This window comes from Callorhinus ursinus, unplaced genomic scaffold (genome assembly GCF_003265705.2).
Source record: "Callorhinus ursinus isolate GAN/ISIS: 27379988/994484 unplaced genomic scaffold, GSC_fseal_2.0 scaffold2, whole genome shotgun sequence".
Classification (NCBI taxonomy): domain Eukaryota; kingdom Metazoa; phylum Chordata; class Mammalia; order Carnivora; family Otariidae; genus Callorhinus; species Callorhinus ursinus.
Window position 1 is genome coordinate 39,270,440 of NW_027397064.1, and position 22,567 is coordinate 39,293,006.

Here is a 22,567-nt window from a genome sequence, read left to right on the forward strand (position 1 = left end):
TGTTTCTTCCTGAGAATTTTATTGCATCAGTAGCTAATTAATAAGAGTAGTAATTACTTTCAACATTATGGGCTTTATTGTATGAGTAACTTCAAATTGATGATGTGTTAGAAAAGTCATTAATGTATTTGTAAATATTGTTGTTACATTAGAAATAATCTCATTTTATTTATCTCCTTTTATTATATTACTTATTGTAAGCTGATTTGTCACCATTATCTTTATTCATTAATATATACACATGTAATTGAAATTCATTAGTTTCTTATGAAGTACTTATTTAGTGTAAATGTTCAGAATTAGGTTCTATAGAGAACATAGAAGCTATATAAAATATGATCCTTTTTATTACATATTTAATAACCTAACTTAATATAATTACATTATATATTTGAACTTCAAACTGCTTTGCAGCTGAGTTTCTTTTTACTTGTTTGTTTACTTGGTTTTTAATATTTTTTCCTTCTTATATTTCTTCTATAGACCCAAAGAATAATTTGGGAGCATAGTGGTTTATGGAGAAAATTAATTAGAACATCAGCCAATCATAAATTATGGCTCTTCCATATCCTTCTTCCCACCTCTTTTTTGTTTGTTTGTTTTATTTTTGTTTTTGTTTTTTGTTTTGCAAGATCAGAGTTTCAGAATGTTATCCTTGGACTTCATAGTCCCAGCTATGCCATCCTTTCCAATTCCTTTAAGTGAACTTCAAATGATGCTCTAACCAGGCTCTCCAAAACTCATCAGGTTTCCCTGAGAATTAACTCTTCCACCATGATTTCCTATTTATAGCACAGTTCCCCCCATTTACCCAGCCTAGAACCATTTTTGATCATTTTCCTTCTGTCCTTCTTTACTCAGTTCAATCAGACTTCAGATTTTCTTTGCACCTGAAAAATTCCAGTGACAGCACCCAAGTTTGGCCTTCGTTCTTGCCTAAATGATTAACTGGTTGCATGGTCTATTTCTCCTATTTCAAATTATCACACTTATAGTGGCCTAAAATGCAGTTTTAATGAGATCACCTCCCAAAACAAAAAGCATCATTGGCTCCTCGTTGATTAACAAACTGAAAAGAGCATTCTCATTACTTACACTCCTCTTCCGTAAGGATCCAGCCTGTGCCTAGACATTCCTTTCACTTGTTTAATCTACACTGTCCACAAATGTGACTCTTTGTATCTTTACCTTCCCCAAACATGTCATGGACCTTGATCATGGGTATATAATCTTCGCCTATGAAAATCCCATTAAGGCCCATCTCACCTGAGGTTTTTTTTTTCTATCTCTTCCCACTTTTTAGTGTAATTGCTCTTGACTGCAATCCATGTAAACATTATTATATCACCGTACTACAAAGTGAAGTAATAGTTATACACTTATCTAAGTGCCCTCCTCCTCCTTTATTTATAAAGGTATCATATTACTGGGTACAAAATTCAGTCAATTTCATGGCTTTTAAAAATTACAGAGTAATTTTCAAAAATAAAGATCTAGATTATTTGTTGTCAGTTTACTGTCAGCCATTAATGTTCATTGGTTTGCTCATATTTTGAAGAAAAGTTTTGTTTAAAATATTTTGAAGAAACTTAAATACATATGAAAATAACATTTGCTTCCTTTTCCTCCACTATGTTTTCTCTGAGATCCCTTAGCACTTACAGTTTGGTTCCCAACACAATTTAATAGTTACCACTTTCTATTGCAGTCTGGCCTTAATCCAGTATAAAGTGTCACTCAGAGGTCTAATTTCGGTAACTGTTATAATGCTGATGCAGTAGCTAGGTTTATTTTGCTATCAGTGCAGATCCTGAAGAAAATAATTGCCAGTTTGATTAGGTACCTAAGTGGCAGACAAATTTCCATATCTGTAAGTGTAACAAAATGCATTCTATAAAATGCAAGGATGACTTTGATCATTCATTATCACTTTTAGGCTTTTACATCATTTATTTTTATTCTGTTTGATAAGAACTTTGTGAAGTCTGTTACAGAAATCTATAAGTCCCTTTTATACCTGCATATTTAAGTGATATGAGAAATTGAATCATGATCATTAAAACTGGCTCAGTGTTCATTTACCATGGAATAAAAAAGAAAAATTATCAAAGGGTAATTTATGAAGTGAATAATTACATAAAGTGGCATTATAAGGCAAAAGCAGAAAATAGTTTCAGTATTTTGAGTAGTTTTTGAAACATTTATTCAGATATTTATTGAAATGTAAAAACAAAACAAAAGAAGGGGAAAAAAAAAACCCACAAAGACTTGAAAGTGCTTAACTATGACTTCTGTGATGACTTCCAAATCTCTATCCCTAGATCCAATGGGAACTTTTAGTTTATACTTTTTCCAAGGGTGGAAACCAAGCCATAGTTATTTTTGTAATCTCAGGTCCTAACGCAGTGCTTGCTACCTAGGAGTCTTCAATTTTCTATCTGTGTTTTTGTTTATTTATTGGCTAAAATTGAAACTCACTGATAAGTTTCAGCTAAACTTTTTCAATCTTTTGCCTGGCATTATTTAAAATTCTGCTGGAATTTCACACTCATATTTCTAAAAGGAAATCTCCTATTCTACCCATACTCTGTGCCAAAATAGGTTTCTTTTACTCTCCGTGTTCCCACTAGATTTTTTAAAATTAGGAGCTACTTCAAACATACCATAAATTAGGGAGACTAATACAATGAACTCCAAAATACCCATCACCTAGTTTCAACATGACTGTTGTTTCATCTGTCTTCCCTCTCCTTTCTCCTCCCTCCCTCTCTTCCCTCCCCTCCTGCTGAATTGTTCTATGGCAAATACCAATCATTATGTCATGTCATTCTGCTGGTACGTTTGGCACACATCTCTAAAAGCATGGGCATTTGTTCTAAAGGCCTGATTAGATTTAGGTTCCACTAAGCAAGAATAATTTATGCTAAATACTTCATATTGTATACTTCATCTGGGATATATGTCTGTGCCACTTTTGGTTAGATGAAAGTTGATCAGTGAATTTAGGTGGTGACATCCATTATTGTCCATTATAAAGTTTCCCATTTAGCTCTCAACTAGCTACTTCATACATTGATAGGCATCACCGAACTCTATTATTAAGGGTTGTAAAATGTTGATTTTCTAATTTATTAGGCCTTCTATATTTATTAGTTGGAAGATATTTATAAAAGAGATTTTTACTCATCAACTGAGTGATGTTTATAGTGTATGACAGGTTTATACTGTAAAGACAAGATTAATGCTTCAGTTTTTCCATTTAATTGAAAATACTAGTTTGTGTAATTATAGTTACTTAAAATGGTGCTCACTGCATTTGTTTGTTTACTTATTTATTTCTTTTCTTGTGTGTGTATTAATATGAGCACATGGATTTTTTTATTTCAATGCATTGTGATAAATTCATTATTATTATTATTACTTTGATGCTCTATTTTTTTTTTAATCTTTGGTTAATGAAAACTCCTTCAAATTGACTCATTTTTAAAATTTTACCCCATTAGTCCTTGCTCACTTTGTTTTCTGGTCCAGGAAAATGTCTCTGGGTCTCTTGTATCTTTCCTTCCCCAGCTTGGTTCAGGTTATTTTCTGTCTTGGTTTATTTTAGAGGGAAGTGATAGAGAAAACAATCTCTATGTGAAGTGTATACATTGGTATTATGTTCCCATTGTTTCTCCACTTATTCAGTTGATGAAATTAGAAAATATGTATTTTTGAAAAGACAACAACAGGGGCGCCTGGGTGGCTCAGTCATTAAGCCTTTGCCTTCAGCTCAGGTCATGATTCCAGGGTCCTGGGATCGAGCCCCGCATTGGGCTCCCTGCTCAGCAGGAAGCCTGCTTCTCCTTCTCCCACTCCCCCTGCCTGTGTTCCCTCTCTCGCTGTGTCTCTCTCTGTCAAATAGATAAATAAAATCTTAAAAAAAAGACAACAACTAACAAATTCCAATGTGCAATTCCTAATTCAAATTTAATAGCACAGTATGCTTCTTAATTTTTTATTTGATATTTATACCTTTTCCATTTTTTTACTAAAAATGCATGTTAATCCCTATTAGCATTAGCATAATTATTTATTTATACTTTTTATTTTATAAAAATATTCAAGATATTAATATTAGTATTACTTCCAATGATCAGACTAATAAATTAGATTTACGTTTTCTTGCAGCTGTATGTGTATTTAGAACAGATATTATGAGGATATATAGTTAAAACGATATCTAAGGTCATTTGAAAAAGTACTCTTTCAGTGTGGTTATGTCAGTAATTTGGTATAGAGCAGAATTCTTTCATTTTAGCTTATTCTTAATGTTCTGAAATTGAGATTTTTAATATAATTTTGCATTCTCTATATTAAAATTTATGATCAAAAAAAGGAAATATATGTCAAAATAGATGAGGAGATCTTAGTCTCTTCTGTTAAATAACCATTTTTTAAAAGATTTATTTATTTAATTTTAGAGAGAGCTTGAGCAGGGGGAGGGACAGAGGGAGAGGGAGAAAGAGAATCTCAAGCGGACTCTGTGCTGAGTGCAGAGCCCAGTGCGGTCCGATCTCATGACCCTGAGATTATGACCTCAGAGGAATCCAAGAGTTGGATGCTTAACTGACTGAGCCACTTCGTATTTCCTATTCTTGGTGTTTTTATTTTTATATATTTATTTTTATAAGTAAAAGAAATGCACACATGTATTTCTATAAATATATATATCCATGAGGTCACCCTTGTTTTGAAAATGGTGAAATATTACACATACTGTTCTGTCATTTGCTTTTTCACACATACAAATATGTAGTTGAGATGGTCCCACATTATCATATAAACACCTCCCTCTTTCCCTATTACAGGCAGATAATGTTCCGTTGTGTTGGCATACCATCTCTCTGATGATGCAAACTACTTCTAACCCAAAGATTGAAATAAATCATCTGCTGTAACAAGAGGTGATAAGACATGGTTAAATGCCTAATAAACAACTTAGCAATTAGTAACACAAACATTTACAATTCCTAAGGGCTAAAGATTTCTGAGATTCTAACTAAAAATACTACGAATTAATGATTATGATCACATCATCTTATCAATGATTAAATGTTGATGTCTTTTGTTTCATTTAGCATAAATTATTTTTTAAAGATTTTATTTATTTATTTGACAGAGAGAGACAAAGAGACAACAGGAACACAAGCAGGGGGAAGGGCAGAGGGAGAAGCAGGCTTCCCGTCGAGCAGAGAGCCCGATGCAGGGCTCCATCCCTTGACCTGAGCCAAAGGCAGACGCTTAACGACTGAGCCACCCAGGTGCCCCTCATTTAGCATAAATTTAATGAATAATTTACTATGTGCTAGATTGTGTATTAACTCTTGGGATCCAAAAATGAAATAAATATTTGACCTTGGTTAAGCTAACATTTATCTTTGTAGATGTAGGAAGATATATTTACAAATTTTCTTGATCTATGAAATTCACAAATTGTAGAATTCAGAAACATGGACAGAAGACTAAAAATACGTGTTGTTGGTTGATGGACATTATGATTAGGATATTTACAAAAGGCTATGTGAGCAAAGGAAAGTGTTACTGATTTTCACTAAGGGAGTTGAAATACGACAAATAAGTACTCTATGCAATAGATTTCTAGAGTAAGACTTGTTAAACTCTTTGTAGACTTTTGCATAGGTAAGCTCTATTTAAATACATTTCTAACCCAAGCATCAGTCACCCAATCCTGCCTTTGCAACCTCCCTGTTTAAGAGTGCTCCATAATCCATTGAGTGATTTGTCTCAGATCCATTCCCCAAGGGAAGTTAATTATGATGTTCACACTTTTTCATGCTTCCTCCAACTCTGACACTGGCCACTTCTCATTTATCTGCTGGTAATTCCCTCTCCTCATGCACCACTGCTATTTCTATAGACAATTTCTGTATGTAACTAAAGTAAAAATATAAAACCAAAAAATTGGAGGAGGTAAGGAATTAAATCTATATAACAGATATAACAAACCCATCACTTAGATAACTATAACACACACAAATTAACCCTTAGAAAAACTTGTGCAAGATTTTGTAGACATTGTCTTATGAAAGGTGTTGAGTGAACTTTAAACAATTTTAGTAGAAGCAGGGAATAAAATCTGTCTGACACGGGTTAAAAAATAACTGAATTGGGGGAAAGAATTGAAGAAATATATTTAACTATTTTTAAGTTAAGGGAAATGGGAATGGAAAGCAGTAAGCCTAATCACTACATACTGATATTTTAAAAAATGTAATTGACTTGAAACTTCACAAGGGTAAGAAGGTAGTGTGTCTTCATCATGGAAGTCCCAGTGCCCAGTATAGCAAATGCGTGACACCATGTAAGTGATTGAAAATATTTGTTAAATGAATGTGTAAATTATTTACAGTTCTGATGAAATTATGATGTATCTTGATCCAGAAAACATTAGTTGGACACAAAATACCCTGGTATTCTATACTTTAAAAAATATATATTTGTGTATTCACACCTGTTTTCCACTCACAATATTGAATTGCATTCTTTTTGTTGTCATTAAACAAAAATCAGTATTCCTTTATGAAGAGGATGTTTCTGTGCAGCAATTCCAACACAATAATTATGTTATATATTACACAAGAACTGAAAATGCTTACATTCAAAGGTTTGAGTAAAATATTTACTTTGGTTTTTATTATTTTTTTCCTTCCCTCTAATTTAAACTTTACCAATAAAAAGAAAAGGTCATCATGACCAAAATAATATTTTCTAATAGTAGTTTTCTACATTTAGGGCTCAACCTTAATCTCATTTTACTGCTCTAAAAATCTTATTGAGCTTGCTTTTGGCAAGGTAGAATGTGCATTTGACATTAGAAATTGTACACTAATGGAATAAATAGCTTTTTTAGAAAAACAAAACAAAGCATGGGATTATATTGGAAATTAGAAGCCAAAGGAGTCAAACAAAATATTCCTGGCTTCTACACTAGACCATGTTTATGAAAGTTTTTAAAAACTTTAAAGGCAAATAAATAAATAAAAATAACCAAACTTCATTTCTATTCAGTAGGCTCAGTATTATGAACTGAAAGCCACTACCTACTTCTAATAAATTCTACTTACCGACATTTCTCATAACCTACCCTTGCGGCCAAGTATAAATTACCATGCACATAATTTACTTGGAAGCAAAGATGATAATAAATTCTCTTAAAATGCTGTGTTTGTTGTGGCTCTGTTATTGGTAAACAGCTGTAATTCATAAAATTTGGGAGAATTGATATTCGAGTACTTTCAAGTTTCTTCATAGGTCTCACCTTCCTACGTGAACAATGACTGGTGGTGATTTTTACTTTTTTCCTCCCTGTTCTTTATTACTTGGATTTTCTAGATGAGTGTATATTATCTTTAACATTTCATTAATATGTAGCACACACCAGACACAGAGGAAAGCAGGAGACAGCCCCAGTGGTAGTTGGACGAGTTTTGGTACCATGGGAGGAATTCTCAGTCTCTTCTCCTCCCCCCAACAGAATCTAAGTCTCTCACTTTCCTTTTTGTCAAGATTGGTGTCTTAAAGGACAATTTAGAATGCAATGTTCATAGATTGCCCATGTTCCCAAATAACAGTCATGTTTGTTAATAGTTTGGACACAAGTGAGTTCTTAGAAAGGTGAGAGGGAGGCAGGATAACACACCTTCTTCCAAAAAGTTCCAAGTCTGGTAATTGAGCCACTTCAGCATAGTCATAGGTTTGAGGTGTTTTGTTGTTGTTGTTTGATAAGGACAGCCCATACCTCAACGTTTCCTTCTTGTTACTTTTCATCTTTCTGTATCCTTATGTTTAGATGTGGTTCTCATTAACAGACATGGCCCAGTTTTTCTTTTTCTTTTTCTTTTCCTTTTAATTCAGTCTGGTAATTTTTGTCTTTTGGCTGAAGAGTTTAGTCCATTTACAATATTGTGATTAGAGAATTGTTTGAGTTTGTTTCCAGAATCTTACTTAGTATTGACTCTTGGACCTGTCTAATCTATAATTTGACCGATTCTTTGCGTTTATAATTTCAAACGCATACACACACACACACACACACACACACACACACACACACAGATATTCTTTCTCATTTTTTAAAAATTACATTTGATTCCTGTTCCAGATTGGATCCTCAAGAACTGAATACCAAGATGGAGTTGAGGTATTTTAGATGTTAGTTAGGTCTTATCATCTTGAAAGAAAGAGGTTGGAAGCAGAACTGGGCAGGGGAAGAAATGGAGCTGTAACATAGGCCTGTTGACGATTCAGCCAAACTTCATAGGGAACTTTTTTTTTTTTTTAAGTAATCTCTACATCCCACATGGGGCTCACACTCAGGACTCCAAGATCAAGAGTTGCAGACTCTTTGACTGAGCCAGCCAGGCATCCCATGGGGAACTTTGGGAAAGTATTGCCTGACAGAGTACCCCACACAGAGCAGGAATGTAAGCCTTTATATTGGCATCTTGCCCAGTTAGCAGCCTCAGTTAACCTGGAAAGGATGTAATTTCAGGTGAAACTGCTCTCTGAAGGCGACCAGACCTCAGCTGGAGGCTGTAGGCTCATCTCATTCCGCACAGGTGGGCAGTGAGTCTTCAGAGAATCTCAGCAAGCCATCTCTGTGTCCACTAAAGAAAACCAGCCTCAAAGTTGGTTAGTAAACACTTTATTTGTTGTCTTACTGAGGACTATAGCCCAGAACAATCTTCAGATTGCTCTGAAGAACTGCTCCAAAGTTTGTTAGCTCCAAGGAATTAAATATACAAAAGGGGGAAAGGGCATTTGTGCTTACAAGTAATTCTCCAAATACTTGTGTGTCACAAGGTATAATTTGTTATAGTTGTAAAAATTAAGGTTTTCTGATTTCCACATAGACACAAGAAAGACGTTTAGGTCATCTTAGCACATTATGTTTCTATCATTTCTGATTTTTTAAAAATACTGTTTGCATGCCTCTGCTAACTGGCGTTCTGGTTCTTCCTGTTTTTAATTTCTCCTTGAGGTCACTCGAGACACCACAGAAGGCTGACATGAGTCACTTACTTTATGCACTGCAGTTTTAGTGCAAAATTGTGTGCACAGTCCCTTTTTAAAACTGATAATCTCTTGTTCCTTCATTAGGCATTTATTTTAAAAGTCATATTCTTAATGTTCAATATTTTAGTTTTTATAGTTATGGTTCTTTATGTTTTCCCTTGCAAATTGAAGGATTTATTCTTACTATTAATTAGTATTTCTTGAAGCTTCATTTTTTTTTTAAAGACTTTATTTATTTATTTGAGAGAGAAAGAATGAGACAGAGAAAGAGCATTAGAGGGGGAGGGTCAGAGGGAGAAGCAGTCTCCCTGCTGAGCAGGGAGCCCGATGTGGGACTCGATCCCGGGACTCCAGGATTATGACCTGAGCTGAAGGCAGTCGCTTAACCAACTGAGCCACCCAGGCGCCCTTCTTGAAGTTTCATTTAAGATAACTTTTTGAAGGCTGGTTTCGAGTATAATTATCCATCAAGAGTGCTTGCTTCTTTCAGAGGCCTGAAGTTAAAAACCAATTTAGGATGACTTTGTTTTGTTCTGGGGTTATTTGGGATGGGAAAGTTGGATAAACAGGTAAGGTAGATCAAGACCCTCAACCGTAGGAGTGTGGTTTGGAAATTCTCAGAGACTGAATTATTTTTGGCTTTATGCAGAAACAAGACCCCGTCTACTGTATATTTACACAGTATCTTCTTGTGAGGAAGCTTTTTATCCATTCACATGTGTAGAGTGATTGCATTAGAGAGGCCCTGATCTCCAACTATTTTGATCTTACTCCTTGGTCGTAGGTTTTATCTATCATAAAAATTCCTCTGATTTTTTATTACTTTCATCATACATACAAAATCAGACTTTGAAGAATGTACCTATATTCCTCAACTGCATACAGTATCCTCTTCTAGTATAATATTACAGCTGATCCTTGAGCAATGTGGGGTTAGGGCTGCTGATGCCCTTGCAGTAAAAAAAAAAAATCCTTGTATAATTTTGACTCCCACAAAACTTAACTGCTAATTGCTTACTGTTGATTGGAAGCCTATGACATAAACAGTTGACTAACATATTTTGTGTGCTTATGTATTATATACTGTATTCTTACAATAAAGAAATCTAAAGAAAATAAATTGTTAATAAAATTATGAAGGGCGCCTGGGTGGCTCAGTCGTTAAGCATCTGTCTGTCTTTGGCTCAGGTCATGATCTCAGGGTCCCGGGATCAAGCCCCTCATCGGGCTCCCTGCTCCGCGGGAAGCCTGCTTCTCCCTCTCCCACTCCCCCTGCTTGTGTTCCCTCTCTCACTGTGTTTCTCTCTGTCAAATAAATAAATAGAATCTTAAAAAAAAATTATGGGAAAATATGTTTACAGTACTGTATTTACCAAAAAAAAGGTGCATGTAAGTGGACTCATGTAATTCAAACCCATGTTGTTCAAGGGTCAAATGTATAATCTTATGAAGTATTCACTGAATAACTTAAAATATTTGTATGCCAGAATGAAGAGAAACACAGAAGAAGGAGATTACACAAAATATAGGTTCATGAAGAAAAATGTCAATATGCCTTATCTGCTTCAACCTGTGCCCTATTTGCCAAGACTATGACAAAAATTAACATCAGTAGGATGGATATCAAAGCTTCCAAATCTTTAGAATTCTTATGTTCCAATGACTCTACCCCTTCATTGCATGAGCTGAGTTCCAGAAAAAAAAATCACTTTAAAAAGTAAATATCTTGACATGCCTGGCTGACTTGGTAGAGCTTGCAACTCCTGATCTCAGGGTCATGAGTTCAAGCCCCACATTAGGTGTGCAGCCTGCTTGATAGTAGATATCTTGATCCCAAATCTTCATAGAGTATTTGTAATTTTTTATTATGTTTTATTCACCTTACAACAGTGAGAGTATTACAAAGTTCACAATTCTGCCTTAGTCAATTGTGCGCTGTGTAGCCTATTCAAATTGCATAATCTCTTTAAGCCTCAGTTGCCTTATCTATAAAATAAGAAAAATAAAAATAATGCCTATCACCTATTGTCATTCAGCTTCAAAACTGACAGGATATTCAGGTATAAAATATACGCTCTGGAGGAAAGCATATCCAGTTTCACTGAGAAATGGAATTTGGAAGATATAGGGGAACCACAGCCATAAATTGAGTAAATCATGTCAAGTTTCCACTTACTCATATGAATATGTATTTTTGGGCAAAGTTTTCGTGATAAGATACAGATTTCAACCCTCCTGTAAGTTTCCTCCCTTAAGAAACCCCAGCACACCATCAGAATTTTACACATTAGCGAAAACTGACATAATAGGTACACGCTTGAGTAACTTATCTTCTTTGTTCCTAATTATGTGATAGGGACTGGGTTAAACTGTGTGATGATCAGTTAAATCAAATCATTATAATATGTCATGTTAAACATTTTATTCTTTTTTTAGATGGGAACAAATTGTTTTATATTATGATGTTTATATCTTAATTTTTATAGTCCTCAATCAGGGTTTATTTACCAGAAAAATAAAATGTGTAAATGTTGCAAATATGCCACAAATATTAACGTATGTTAAGGTACAAATTAGTTTTTCATTAATCTATCATAGACACAAGTGACAGGTATTTAAAGATATCAAAGATAGTAAACTAATGTCTAGAAAATAATTTAACCTCTGACTTCCTTTGGAATAACATTAACTTATTGTGCCTAAGTTGTGCATTAATAGATTCACACCTGCAGATGGTCTGAGATGGAAATTATTTATTCAATGGCAATATTATTTTGTTGCCATTGTATTAGGAACAATAATAAACATTGTTAGTTATGAAAGTTCTGCTTTTTCTTCTTTCTTTTGATCTCACATACACCTCTCCTCCAACACACACTCCCTAGGAGAAATCTCCTATTTTAGTAGCTTGTATATACATGTGATTAAAATAAATTATGCCTTTTTTTAAAAAAAAACTAGAGATCATATTCACTTATAAGTAAGAAGACAATCATTTCATGTTTTACCATCATCTGCATTATTGTTACCATGCAAATGAAAAAGCCTATAATTTTTTAAGCCTATAATTTTAAATAAATGTAAATGTGCTAAATATTTTATATTTAAAATAGAATTGGAATACAAACTACACTGTTCTAGGAATCCCCCAAAATTCAGTAAAACCTTATTTCTCTGGAAGATACCTATTCAGAAAAAAAGGAGTAAAATAAAAATTGTCAAAATAAATGTTCCCAAGTCGATGTCAAATGTGTAGATGCCCAAGACAGAGATGAGCATTGTTAAAATAACATTTTGTAAGGAATTTTGCCTTTCCTATTTGTTTACTCTGAATAACCAATTATGTTTTGTCAGAATCATGTGGACTTTGTTTAGCCCTTGTATTTCTGTGAAAATAACTTGGAATTTTATGGATAGGAGAGAGAAATATTCATTATCTATGAGACTTTTGAAAAAAAACTCTCTTCCTCTTAATTTCATCTTCTGTAAGTTATTCATAATATACTCATATTAAAGTGCTTGTACAGTTTGTGGAAGAATTTATGAGATCAATATGGCAATTATAATTGGTGATACTATTATACAGTATATAATATACTAATAATATAGAATTATAAGCATGGATACTATTAAGTACCCTAACACAAACTTGAAAGGATTTGTTTTGATGCTTTAGTACTTGTAATCTAGAATTCAATTTCTAGTATTTTTTTCTTAAGTTGTTTTTATATATCTTTTGTGAGTCTGGCTAAGAGAATAATTTCCTTTCTTGCCAGCTTTAAGTTCTTACCAGTTATTTTTCTTTTGTTATCCCCAAGTTTTACTGAACCTCTTCTAATCTTTTTCCCCACTCTTAGATATCAACCACACTATCATTTCTCTCATTTGAGGCTTTCTCTATATTTTCATTAAGTGCTTAGTATTTGCTATAAACTCAAAGTTATTTCAAAGTATACTCTTTAACCCTGCTCTTACTACAGAAAATTGATTATTCCCTCAATTTCCTTTTCAAAATATGAACTGCTAATTTCTCATGGGTCCAGGTATGGCTTCCCCTTTTAGTGAGGTGTTGGACCTCAGACTGGCTCAAATCTGATCCTGCTATACTCTGTATCCAAGATTTCTGCTTTGCTGGAGCCAAGGAATAGTAAATTCCCTTTTACAAGAAGGTTTTCTCATATGGAAGATAAAACCTTTTCTCCGATTATAAAGAACAATTATGCAGACTGTTTCCTGTGTTGCAGAAAAAAAAAAGTGCTTAGAGGCTTCCATTTTTTATCAGGTAATGCAGCTACAAATAACTAATGTGTTTTGAATAAATAACATGTTTTAGGCTGGGAAGTATAAACTTTATAGACATTTTTTTCTTATACTTTCAAATATCCTTCAAGGCAAATAAAACACATGTTCTTTCCATATTGCAGGGTAGGGGGACTTCACTCCCAGTATAGTGTATTCTAAATTTGCATTGACTTTTTTGTAATTTATTAATAGGAGGACCCCTGAGTCCTCCACTCAGTACTTAATTATACTTTTTTTTCTTTTTAAAAATTATCCCTGTTTCCTGAAAACTAGAAATATCAAATCAGAAGAGTTTGAGGAAGTTAATAAAATTATAAGATGTTAGCTGAACTCCCAGTGAGTTCAAGAAAGGGTATGAGGAAAAAGCATATTTTAAAGGAATTCATGAGAACAGAAAATGTATTATAATCCCCAATTCTTTAGTGAAATTGAAAGCAGATATTCAATAGTTACATATACCATCACAAAGTAGTATAACTAACATCCATCTAGTGCTTATTATTCCTATTTTTGGTACCATGCTTAGTGTCTTAACTATGTTGTCACAATTTATGCAAACAACTTTTGAAGCAGGTAATATTATTGTCCCCTTTTTTACAAATGAGAAAATTAAGAGGTAAAGAAATCAAATACATTTTCCAAGGTCAGAGTAGATATTCACAAAATAACTCTAATTATTATCACTGACACCAGTTTAATGATTTCAAAGAAAATGCAAAGAGTTATTGGAATTTCAGAATCAGAATTGATTCTGCTAAGGTGATGGAAGAGAGGGAGCTTTCTGCAGGAGGTAGCTTTTGAGGCAGATCTTGAAGGATGGGGAGACTGGAGCTATAACTAGGTGAGTGAAAGGAGTGAGAAAAATCTCAGCCAGAAGAAGCAGGAACATGACATCCAGTTTCATATCCATCTGTGATCGCCAAAATGAATCCTCCAAAACTTTAATTAAAAAAAATAATTTATAAAAAAGAAAACTCCAGGGAGGAAAAATAAAAACAATTAAAGGTTTCTTGCCTGCATTCTTAGAACACCCTCTCCACTACCCTGCTTTAGAATAAGTGAATAAAATTATCGAGTTTTTTTTAACTGTTTAAATTGTATTTAAACTCAAGGTAGTTCACATTTAGTGTAATATTAGTTTCAGGGGTAGAATTTAGTGATTCGTCAGTTTCATAAAACACCCACCCATTCCATCAAGTGCCCTCCTTAATACCCATCAGCCAATTGCCCCATCCCCCTGACCCACCTCCCCTCCAGCAACCCTCAGTTTGTTCCCTATAGTTAAGAGTCTCTTATGGTTTGCCTCCCTCTCTGTTTTTATCTTATTTTTCTTTGCCTTCTCTGTATTCATCTGTTTTGTTTCTTAAATTCTGCATATGAGTGAAATCATATGGTATTTGTCTTTCTCTGACTGACTTATTGCGCTTAGTATAATGCACTCTAGTTCTGAATATCCGCATCCTTGCAAATGGCAAGATTTCACTCTTTTTGATGACTGGGTAATATAATCTCACATCTTCTTTGTCCATTCATCAGTTGATGGACATTTGGGCTCTTTTCATATTTTGGCTGTTGTGGATAGTGCTGCTATAAACATTGAGGTGCATGTGCCCCTTCAAATCACTTAAAATTATCTGCTTTATATAGTGTATCGTTAAAATTATTCTTCTGGCATTCAGGATTTCCCAGTGCCTTTTATTTGTTATGGAGATCAAGAAACTAGCTGGAATCAGAACTCTTTAGACATTTTTGAAGATATATATGGAAAATTAGGCACCAATTGAGGTGCAATTGATAAGACATTTGATATATTTCCTATAAACAAAAAAAGCTATCATGTGCAGGTTTGAATCATTTGACACAAAAATTACTTTACTTAAAGAATTACTCTCATATCCAGTCTCCATTCCTCCTTTTGTCTCTCTGTACACAGCTTTGGGACTTGAAAGCTCTGAAAATAAATAGGGTATGGTAGCGCTTCAGCCCACCTTCCATACCTTGTCCTGCCCTGATATAAAAGATGGAAAGGAGGGCTAGTGAAACCACTGGGAAATTTCCTTGCCCTTCAGCTGATTGAGAGTCTCTGGTTACTCTGGAATAGGAATAGAAAACAGATGTCTCTCATTTAATTTGTGCTTTCATAGTTTCTCTATCAATTGTTGCTCTTATCTGACCATCATCTAGCCATCCATGCCCATTGGCATGGAACCATCAAAATGACATCTGTCTCATGGGTGCTTCATACAGATTCTGGAAAGTACTATTATTCTACTATGGCTCAACATCAAAAATATAGTACAAGTCCTATCTCCTTCAGTAGTATCTCTTCAGTAATATCCCCAGTGGGCTCTTGCTACTGAGGACCCCTTCTGGGAGATATTTTTCTACTACGGAGAGTTGTAAGAGCAGTCAAATATAGCTATCTTCCTTTGTTCTACTTAATCCTTGGAAAACTCACTCATCCTTGTTACTCTAAACTGTAGGAGTTGAGACTGTTCATCTACAACCCCATCTCTTTTCTTACCATCTCTCCTCAATTCTCTTCTCTTTGCTCAGGCTAAGCACACAGCAATCAATGGATTTGCTTTCTAGGAACTGTCCAAACATAGAATAAATGTGAAATACCCTAGATTGTTACAGATATGTGGAGCCTGGAACTAAATGTCATCTCCTGGACACCCAATATTTATTACAAAGAGTTTAGCAATGTGAGATTCAGGACCTGATTCAATAAAGAGAGAAGATTAGTTGATTTTCAGTATTATTACAAGGCCTGCTAACATAAATATGGGTGGAGCCCAGGAAGCTAATTATGAAGTGATAAAAGTTCAAGGTGTGCAATACCAGACTCTGGGTAGTTGTATCTGATTTTGAAATTTCAGATCTATGTTCCAGTTAATGATTTGCTCATCATTTCTTTAGGAATTCAGTATCTGATGATGAAAAGAGGCACTTCTACTTCTCTTTGGTCTCTTACCTGAAGCTCCATGTCGAAAACGGTAAGTGAGCTTCTTATCTAAATTGGACATTATTGCCAGTAACCTGTGAATAAAATACACATTATTTGTATCTCTAATACACATGTGATTTTAAATGCTTACATAAGTGCAGGTGGCTTAATCCAATTAAGATTTTTTTAGAATGGTGGAAAAATGCTTCAAGTCATAGTTTAAATGCTATCATCTCAGAGACTTGACTCACCACTCTCCAGCCACTTGTTTCTTCTTTATCATCTCACTTATTTCCTACATCATACAAATCAACATCCATGTTGTATTTATTTACTTATTTATTAACTGCCTTTCTCCTCCAATTAAAATATAATCTCTTTGAGGACAGACAGATACCAAATATAATGTATGCACTACAATATACTGATACTCAGGACAGTGACTCACACATTGAATGCATAATTATAAGCAGGAATAATGGACAAAGGCTGCATATTGAACTGTTAAGAGTGTTAGGAAAACCAAGAGTGTAATTCTGTCAAGTATGAACTTTAGAAAAACTCAATAAATATTGATACAGTCCCTTATTTCACCTCCTAATCTTACTAAATAGTCAGTACTCTGTGAATTTGTGTTGGTTGAATAATCAAAGTGTGAATGGTTGAGTGACTCTCTTCTCTACTTCTGTCTGTTGATTTTCTCTTTTTTCTTGCATTATCCCACATTTGTGTGTATGTTTTGCTCAAAAATCAATCAAAAAGATCTTCAATTTCTCCCATACTTCAATCATATTTGGTAATGGAGTTCACAATACATTTCTTTATTTACTTATTTGTTTGCAGCTTTTCTTGAGATGAGTAAGAGTCAATTTTGTATTTTTTTGGAGGAGTGGGGGTGCATGGGCTGGCCATTCATATTTCCAATGACTAGTCTTACAAGTAAAGAAAATACAACTTATTTTTTATTGTGGGGAGGAGAGGGAATAAATATGAGACTAAATAATAGTAAACATATTTTTCCCATATATAGCCTCAATATATTATCTATTTACTATTTTAAAAATGCAAGTTTTTAAAAAAATTGGAAAATAATAGGGCTCGCTCCTTCTGAATTATATAAACAATAAAACAAATGTAATAAAAGTATGGAAACATATTGAGAAATTACCTGTAATCCTGCTTCCCTAAAAGAATACTTTTCTTTCTTTTTTTTTGCTTAATTTCTTCTAGTTTTTACTGATATATATGCATATATTTATTATAGTTATAACCACTAATTATAAACTTATATGTATCTTGCTTTAAAAAAATTACTGTTGCTTAACTGTTTTACCATATAGACACATGGATTATAATTAGAGTTACTGCCTGATAACTATTCCAGTCATTGAATGCATTTCTATATTTCTAAGTAATTATTTCTATATTGTTGAATTTTGTTGGCTTAAATAAGTACATGATGAACATACATATAGCTCTTCCTATTCTTTGAATTATTCCCATAAGTTCCTTTAAGTAGAATCACAGTGATCAAAGACTAGAAGCAACAATTTAGGTCAAATAACTTTGTAAATATTCTAATGTTGCTAAATTTTTACTTTTTAACATTGATCTTGTAATATAAATTTTATACTTTAACATTGATCTTATAATATAAATTCTTTTTGCTAATTACTTCAAATAACATAATTATTTACATCATTCCTAACTCTAATGACCTGATCACTTAACTAAAAGCAAAGGAGTTTTAATATATTCTTTCTATTTAAGACATAGCAAATGGGCATTTTACTTTTGCCAGAAGACAAAGATTTGATATGACATAGGATACACTCAGAAAAATTCTAATTATCTACTTAATGGGACCCTGCAGGAAACTAAAATAATCAGTTATACTTTTACAAAAAAGCAAAATGAGGAGAACCCCCAAAGAAGTAATCTTATGTATTTAAATGATTTTCAAATCTATTCTTATGAATGAAATAATGAATGAAATAATTTAACAGATAATTTACTTAATCCATGTTAAGAAGGTAGAATGTATTTATTTGTAAATTAAAAGAAAATTTCTCTGTGATAAATTTTAAAACATCCACTAATAGGAATATCAATCCAACAATCCGACTTCATAATATTTAGACAAAAAGTTAAACAACAAAAAGTGACCTTTTACTGGTAAAGTCTTCTCTGGCATATATTTAATTTTACATTTGATCTGGTCAATTAAAATATTTTACCATAAGAAAGTAATTAATGTTTTCTTGATTTTTGTGAGCCAAGGATACTTAATATTGAATTTATTACCCTGAAATTGACTAAACATATTACTGCTCACAGCCTTCTCCCCGATCTTCCCTTACAGCTAGACCATTTCTAAGTCTTCCCTTTGTCATTGATCGAGCAGAAGGAGAAATTGACAGAAAATTATGGTTTCTTTTTCTCAATATTCTCTCCAAACAAACATTTTTAGTAGTATTTTAATACCTCAAAGAGGTGGTAAATTGATATTTAAAACAGCGCATAGATAAAGGAAGAAAAGCATAGTGAAATTAAATAAATTTGGCCTAGGTCAAAAAGCATGTTATTAACAAAAAATAAAACAAAAAATAGAAAGTGACTCTGTTTATGGCTTTATTCATTTTACTAATACATGATTATAAATGACACATTATACTAGATTGAAATTTTACTTACTATAGAGTTTTAGTGAAGTTTCACTTTACAGGTATCCATAAATTATTTTAAATTTTGTAAGGAAACCTTATATTCTAAGTGAAATGATTAAGAGACAATAGTAAAAACAACCAAATATTTTCATAAATCTCACTTTCAAATCTATTGTGACAATATACTATATCAAATTGTGTATAACTTTTATTAATTTTTTATTGTTATGTTAATAACCATGCATTACATCATTAGTTTTTGATGTAGTGTTCCATGATTCATTGTTTGTGCATAACACCCAGTGCTCCACGCAGAATGTGCCCTCTTTAATACCCATCACCAAGCTAACCCATCCCCCCACCCCCCGCCCCTCTAGAACCCTCAGTTTGTTTTTCAGAGTCTATCCTATCTCATGGTTCATCTACCCTCCAATTTCCCCCCCTTCATTCTTCCCCTCCTGCTATCTTCTTCTTTTTTTTTTTCCTTAACATATATTGCATTATTTGTTTCAGAGGTACAGAGCTGTGATTCAACAGTCTTGCACAATTCAGAGCGATCACCATAGCACATCCCTCCCCAATGTCTATCACCAAGCCACCCCATCCCTCCCCCCCACCACTCCACCCACCCTCAGTTTGTTTCATGAGATTAAGAATTCCTCATATCAGCGAGGTCATAAGATACATGTCTTTCTCTGATTGACTTATTTGACTTAGCATAACACCCTCCAGTTCCATCCACGTCGTTGCAAATGGCAAGACTCATTCCTTTTGATGGCTGCATAATATTCCTTTGTGTATATATACCACATCTTCTTTATCCATTCATCTGTCGATGGACATCGTGGCTCTTTCCATAGTTTGGCTATTGTGGACATTGCTGCTATAAACATTGGGGTGCACGTAGCCCTTCCGATCCCTACATTTGTATCTTTGTGGTAAATACCCAGTAGTGCAATTGCTGGATCATATGGTAGCTCTATTTTCAACTGTTTGAGGAACCTCCATACTGTTTTCCAGAGGGGTTGCACCAGCTTGCATTCCCACCAACAGTGTAGGAGGGTTCCCCTTTCTCCGCATCCCCGCCAACATCTGTTGTTTCCTGACTTGTTAATTTTAGCCATTCTGACGGGTGTGAGGTGGTATCTCATTGAGGTTTTGATTTGGATTTCCCTGATGCCGAGCAATGTTGAGCACTTTTTCATGTGTCTGTTGGCCATTTGGATGTCTTCTTTGGAAAAATGTCTGTTCATGTCTTCTGCCCATTTCTTGATTGGATCATTTGTTCTTTGGGTGTTGAGTTTGATAAGTTCTTTATAGATTTTGGAAATAGCCCTTTATCTGATATGTCATTTGCAAACATTTTCTCCCATTCTGTCGGTTGTCTTTTGGTTTTGTGGACTGTTTCCTTTGCTGTGCAAAAGCTTTTTATCTTGATGAAATCCCAATAGTTCATTTTTGCCCTTGCTTCCCTTGCCTTTGGTGATCTTTCTAGGAAGAAGTTGTTGCGGCTGAGGTCGAAAAGGTTGCTACCTGTGTTCTCCTTTAGGATTTTGATGGACTCCTGTCTCACATTTAGGTCTTTCAACCATTTGGAGTCTATTTTTGTGTGTGGTGTAAGGAAATGGTCCAGTTTCTTTCTTCTGTATGTGGCTGTCCAAATTTCCCAACACCATTTGTTGAAGAGATTGTCTTTTTTCCATTGGACATTCTTTCCTGCTTTGTCGAAGATGAGTTGACCATAGAGTTGAGGGTCCATTTCTGAGCTCTCTATTCTGTTCCATTGATCTATGTGCCTGTGTGTGTGCCAGTACCATACTGTCTTGATGATGACAGCTTTGTAATAGAGCTGGAAGTCCGGAATTGTGATGCCGCCAGCTTTGCTTTTCTTTTTCAACATTCCTCTGGCTATTCGCGGTCTCTTCTGGTTCCATACAAATTTTAGGATTATTTGTTCCATTTCTTTGAAAAAAGTGGATGGTATTTTGATGGGGATTGCATTGTTTGTGTAGATTGCTCTAGGTAGCATTGACATCTTCACAATGTTTGTTCTTCCAATCCATGAGCATGGAACGTTTTTCCATTTCTTTGTGTCTTCTTCAATTTCTTTCATGAGTATTTTATAGTTTTCTGAGTACAGATCCTTTGCCTCTTTCGTTAGATTTATTCCTAGGTATCTTATGGTATTGGGTGCCATTGTAAATGGGATCGACTCCTTGATTTGTCTCTCTTCTGTCTTGTTGTTGGTGTATAGGAATGCCACTGATTTCTGTGCATTGATTTTATATCCTGCTACTTTACTGAATTCCTGTATGAGTTCTAGCAGTTTTGGGGTGGAGTCTTTTGGGTTTTCCACATACAGTATCATATCATCTGCAAAGAGAGTTTGACTTCCTCTTTGCCGATTTGGATGCCTTTGATTTCTTTTTGTTGTCTGATTGCTGTGGCTAGGACTTCTAATACTATGTTGAATAGCAGTGGTGAGAGTGGACATCCCTGCCGCGTTCCTGACCTTAGGGTGAAAGCTCTCAGCCTTTCCCCATTGAGAATGATATTTGCTGTAGGTTTTTCATAGATGACTTTTATGATATTGATGCATGTCCCCTCTATCCCTATACTCTGAAGAGTTTTGATCAAGAAAGGATGCTGTACTTTGTCAAATGCTTTTTCTGCATCTATTGAGAGGATCCTATGATTCTTGTTCTTTCTTCTGTTAATGTATGGTATCACGTTGATTGATTTGAGGATGTTGAACCAACCTTGCAGCCCAGGGATAAATTCCACTTGGTCATGGGGAATAATCCTTTTAATGTACTGTTGGATCCTATTGGCTAGTATTTTGGTGAGAATTTTTGCATCCATGTTCATCAAGGATATTGGTCTGTAATTCTCCTTTTTGATGGCATCTTTTTCTGGTTTTGGGATCAAGGTAATGGTGGCCTCATAAAATGAGTTTGGAAGTTTTCCTTCCATTTCTATTTTTTGTGACAGTTTCAGTAGAATAGGTATCAATTCTTCTTTAAATGTTTGGTAGAATTCCCCTGGGAAGCCATCTGGCCCTGGGCTTTTGTTTGTTGAGAGATTTTTGATGAGTGCTTCAATTTCCTTAGTGGTTATAGGTCTGTTCAGGTTTTCTATTTCTTCCCGGTTCAATTTTGGTAGTTCATACATCTCTAGGAATGCACCCATTTCTTCCAGGTTATCTAATTTGCTGGCATAAAGTTGCTCATAATATGTTCTTATAATTGTTTGTATTTCTTTGGTGTTGGTTGTGATCTCTCCTCTTTCATTCTGTTGATTTTGTTGATTTGGGTCATTTCTCTTTTCTTTTTGATAAGGCTGGCCAGTGGTTTATCAATCTTGTTAATTCTTTCAAAGAACCAGCTCCTAGTTTCATTGATCTGTTCTACTGTTCTTTTGGTTTCCATTTCATTGATTTCTGCTCTGATCTTTATTATTTCTCTTTTCCTGCTGGGTTTAGGCTTTATTTGCTGTTTTTTCTCTAGCTCCTTTAGGTGTAGGGTTAGGTTGTGTATTTGAGACCTTTCTCGTTTCTTGAGAAAGGCTTATA

General features: G+C 34.3%; 1 long non-coding RNA gene across 1 annotated transcript in view; it reads right to left on the reverse strand.

The window, feature by feature from the left end:
- Positions 1-14,054: 14,054 nt before the first annotated feature.
- Positions 14,055-22,567, reverse strand: part of LOC112840870 (uncharacterized) — a 313,823-nt gene continuing 305,310 nt past the window's right edge. The window contains exons 4-5 of the long non-coding RNA XR_012381772.1: positions 16,358-16,422; positions 14,055-14,319 (exon numbers count right to left, since the gene is read on the reverse strand). This is a non-coding gene — a long non-coding RNA (uncharacterized lncRNA). The remainder of the gene's footprint in view (positions 14,320-16,357; positions 16,423-22,567) is intronic.